General features: G+C 28.6%; 1 long non-coding RNA gene across 1 annotated transcript in view; it reads right to left on the bottom strand.

Moving 5' to 3' along the window:
* Positions 1-57: 57 nt before the first annotated feature.
* Positions 58-4,803, bottom strand: part of LOC111634588 — a 14,514-nt gene continuing 9,768 nt past the window's right edge. Inside the window, exons 2-3 of the long non-coding RNA XR_002758247.1 lie at positions 2,269-2,355; positions 58-1,424 (exon numbers count right to left, since the gene is read on the bottom strand). This is a non-coding gene — a long non-coding RNA (uncharacterized LOC111634588). The remainder of the gene's footprint in view (positions 1,425-2,268; positions 2,356-4,803) is intronic.

Raw genomic sequence — 4,803 nt, 5'->3', positions numbered from 1 at the left:
TCCGCTGAAAGACGATTTGTTAATTATTATTATTATTATTATTATTAATTATTATTATTATATTTGAATGTTGGTATGCTCGCATAAGTATTTTTATTTAAGTATGCATACTGGGTGAAGCAAAGAAAAGGGAGACTTTTAAAGTTGATTTTGCTGGGTATTTGTGGAGTAGCACAAGCTTGCTCATCAGCTTGTGGCATCGTTGAGAGAATGGCATTTGGTAGTTGTAAAGTGGCTGACCAGCGTGTGGCATGCATTTGTTGTTAAGGCATACTGCAAAAATAATCATTGCAACGTAGTCTCTCGACAGTTATTTTGCTGCTGGTTTGATGTCCATCAAAAGAATCGGTGCTGTCTGGACATGCTGTTACAATGCAGATTAAGAACTTTGAAGAAATTGATTCTGCAGTAAAAAAATGTGCCTTTGGGTTTGGCGAGAACCGCATGTGCCCCCGGAAAGTATTGCAAACGTGGTTCGCAGGTCTCCAAATGCCACCTTGCAGTCAACTGGCTTTCCTCTCATTTGAGATATCAGATGTGGTTCTGATGAGATGTGGAAAAGGCTTGTGTGGCCAGAATGTTTATAACTGTTTTAAGATGGTCATTTCTGTCATGTTATCTCCAAGAACAGTGACGTTTCTTGCCCACAAGACCCCCTCGATTCGTCACAGCGTGTTCTTTTTGCAAATATATTTGAAAAGCAAAGGGTACATGAACTTCTCACATAATATTGCCAAAATTAGAAAATAAATAATCAGAACTCCACTGGAAATGTTGTAGTGTGTAATATTTGATATGCACTTGAGTACAGAGGAACGTCTGTGTAGAGATGGAGGTTGCTTCAAAGATGTCATTTTAAAAAAAATAAAATACATTTTTATTGTCTTTAGGCCAATATATTTGTAATTTCTTAAACAAACGACTTCACCGAGTTATTGAGCTTTTATAATCTCCAATTTCCATTTGTAGATTCTGTAGTAGTATACTGTAATCATCAATATTGTATGTTTTGAAAAATATGATATTACAGTAAACTCCCATAAAACGCATGACACATACATCTGAACGACAAAATTTGAATTTTGCATATGTAGTAGTTGCACATTGTATGGGAGTTTACTGTAGTTTGGACAGTGTTTTCTTTCCCATTTTATAGCAACCGGAGGCAATCAGATTGCTGAGCATTGCCATTCCGCAATGGTAATGCCAATTACTATCGATTATCTCGATAGAAAACATCAGTTTTATTTTAGCTAATTAAATGCATTTGTTAAGATATTAAATTGGAAATTTATATTGCTTGCACTTATAAAGAATAATAACTAATGATATTTTTATGATGAATTTTAATGTTAATTTTATTAAGAAAGTCTAATACTTACTTCTACTGCAGCTCTTGAATCTTTTGCATTAACTAACTTATTCTGAAAAATAAAAATATTTGTAACTACAAAATGGCCCTTTTATTAATTAAAAGTTAAAATAATATTTAAATATTTTGATTATTTTAATTAATTTATTTAATACATCATTCTATTATCTCATCTATTCTGTAAGGATATTACAGAATTGCACTTTGTTGTTAATTTAAAATTATTTTGTGAACTAAATATTAAAAAATGATACAGCCAATTGAAGTCTACCATTGTGATCCTCAGATTAAGAACTTTAGTGATGATAGTTTGAATTTTAGTTAGTTTCATTAAATTTATTGCTTAGTTGTCCGTTTGTATTGTGACTATAGGAATTTACATTCATTAATACCATTAGGAAATTTTCATTAATTTCATTTCTAAATGAGTAATCCAAATTTTTATATGATTTTCTTTAAAGCAATACTTTGCTAAGGTGGCATGAATTTATTGCATCATCATCAAGATGGGGAGTGTCGGAAGTGTCTTGATGAATGCCGACATGGAGTGGGAGGTCAGAGTGTTTGTGCATACAAAGTAATTTATTTATTTTGGAATTTTCTGTTGTTAATTGACATTTATTGTACACATGACTGCACAAATAGTAAGGGGGAGGCAATGGTGACGGCTAATTCTATACAGAAGGTGGTTGGGAGTAAAAAATGAAACAAAATCAGTCGTTGCAATATGTTTATGCCATTTAACACAAATACTAAAGACGGGTTAATAATCAATCTTACTTTGATTTGTTAGTGTCAAATCAGAGATTATATCCATGTAAATATTCAAAATAATTATTGGAGCTAGAGAACAAGAGGATTTTTTAAATTAAAATAATTTGAAGTGCCACACTTACCAGAAGCCACTGTTTTTTAGCACCGTCTGCCTCTATGTCGAGAAGTTCATCCAAATCAATTTCTACATCATAATTATCGGAGTCATCCTGAAATGACAAAAGAGTGCATTAGACAAAGCGTGACAATACATTATACGCATCGGATAATTATAAATATTAAACAAGTTAAGTTGTAAACAATTTAATTATATATTAAGCAGAGTGTCGTCTTTTCTCTCCTCTTTTTTGCCATCCTTTTTAGAAATGAACCTTGAGATCGTAAATCGAGATCATCGACCCCAAATGGACGTGAAAAACTGGTCCCAAGTTAGAACTGATTACTGGGTTTGGTCTTCAGAGGGGAATTATTTTCTCCGATGCAACAATCCATGTGACAAGTTTTATAACTACAAGTCAAATTAGTAAGTTTAAACATGTTTACAGGAAGCAATTTAATTACAGTTTAAAGAAGAAAAAAAAACAACAACCGTAACCTGTATTTTTCTTTATTTACACTCAACAAATATTTGCATTTTAAAATTAACTGATTCATTCTTTCGTGTAAAAAAATAATACTAAACAGAATAATTTTTCATATTTTATTCTTAAATAATAATTTATTAAAATATTTTAATAAACGGTAGCAAATAAATTATTATTTTTTAATCAGATTTATGACTATTATAGTTTGCAGTTGCTTATTTATAAACTAAAACTAACTTGTTTCAAGCAACAATAAAATTTTTTTATGTAACAAAATGTACAGACATGCCAGAACAATAATACACAAATTGTTAAATTTCTATGCACAAAAGTGTTTAATATTAAGAACATTCTCTTGATATCTTTTTTAATGTAACCAAGACTTCGTAAAAGCTGAAAAAATCTCTTAAAAATAATTTGATCCAAAATAATATTAACCTATTTATTATGTTTGAAGTAATAGGACCCGCTAAGAATAAAATCCATTGACTCATCTCCTGCCAAATTTTAAGAATACAGTATATAAATGGAAAATTTTTGTTGATAATTTTTAAAAACCATCATTTTCTAATACCAGTTACTGTTTAAATTAAAACAACAGTTTACAAATCAAGAAAGATCTGCCATTGTATTCTTCTGTATCACTTGCCAACACACAGTTTATGTACATGCAATTTACAATGCATTCAAAATAACAAATGATTAATATTTTAAAATAAAAATGTTAAATTTTCACTCAACTTATCATTTTAAATTAAATTTTTAGAATTACCTGGATCACTCTACAATTATTAAAATAAAATTACAAAATTTAAAGTATTCCAATCCCGCTCAACGAGAATATATTTTAACTTTTTGCAAGTTAGTGATCAATTAATTATTAATTCATTTGCATTTTTACAAGATAAATTACATATTCATAAATTTTAATAATTAAAAAAGAAAAAAAATGTTGATTCGATTATAAAAAGATAGTAAATATCCAATATGTGGACGTGTGTTACTACATCCCAAGATCCAATAAAAAAAAATAAGAAAGGCCAGGTTTTGAGGAAAAAAGAAATCATTGACAGAAACATACTGACGAGAGCAAAGTCGGTCACAATTTTTTGGTGCAACTGCTACTTGGCATTTTCCCTCTAGGATAAAATGAATTATGCACTGTGTACTTGCTAAAAAATCAGCCAAAATATTATCTAGTCAACATTACTAATTTGAACAGACTGAAGATATTGAATATATTAGCTTATGTAATATATTTAAGAAAGGTTAGATATCCTAGAACCAAGTACACTTTCCAGTTTATTGCTAAGTGTACTTAACTATTGTGATTCATGTTTCTGTCAACTTTAATTTTTTAGATTTTAATGTGTTTTTGGCAATTTGACATTTTTTATGGTTTTTACACTAAATATCTAGTATTAATAATATTTTAATTAGGTAAATTCATGCGTAAAGCCTAAGTTTGAGAATTTCAATTGATTTTGTAATGAGTACAAAGAATTTTTAAGTGAAAAATTTTAATTTTGATAATTAATGCAGGTAGAAAAAAATTATTTTAAAAGTAATTGCTAAACTTCTAAGCCATACATATACAAAAATGATACTTTATCATATATGATAAAATAGCAGAAATGTTCATACACTGATTCTAGAAAAATATTTTAAAACAAACAATATTTTAACTGTGCCAACAAGTGGTTTCTTTTTGAATGATACAAAATCCTTGGTACTGCCCAAAGAGAGAAGTTAGTGTGTTAATCATAATTCATAGAAGAGGAGGATTGACTATCTTATAACTAATTCAAAAATATATTGTCAGAACACATTTAAATATTAGTTTTCAAAATTAAACACACAAAACCTGAGAACATCATGTATTTCAGTTATAATCAGAAATCTGACTATTTGCATTATATATAGAGTATATATAAAACAAGTTGATATATTAAACTCATCAACAAATAAAATAGTCATTCTAATATATTCCATAATACATTTATTCTCAATATATTTCTTTCAATAAGAACATTTGAGAAAAAAAAATATATATATATATAGGCCTAAATAAAT

The sequence above is a fragment of the Centruroides sculpturatus genome, unplaced genomic scaffold (genome assembly GCF_000671375.1).
Source record: "Centruroides sculpturatus isolate CEXI.00-Female unplaced genomic scaffold, Cexi_2.0 scaffold825, whole genome shotgun sequence".
Classification (NCBI taxonomy): Eukaryota; Metazoa; Arthropoda; class Arachnida; order Scorpiones; family Buthidae; genus Centruroides; species Centruroides sculpturatus.
The sequence above is the reverse complement of the archived record's forward strand: the minus strand, read 5'-3'. Positions and strand labels throughout refer to the sequence as shown.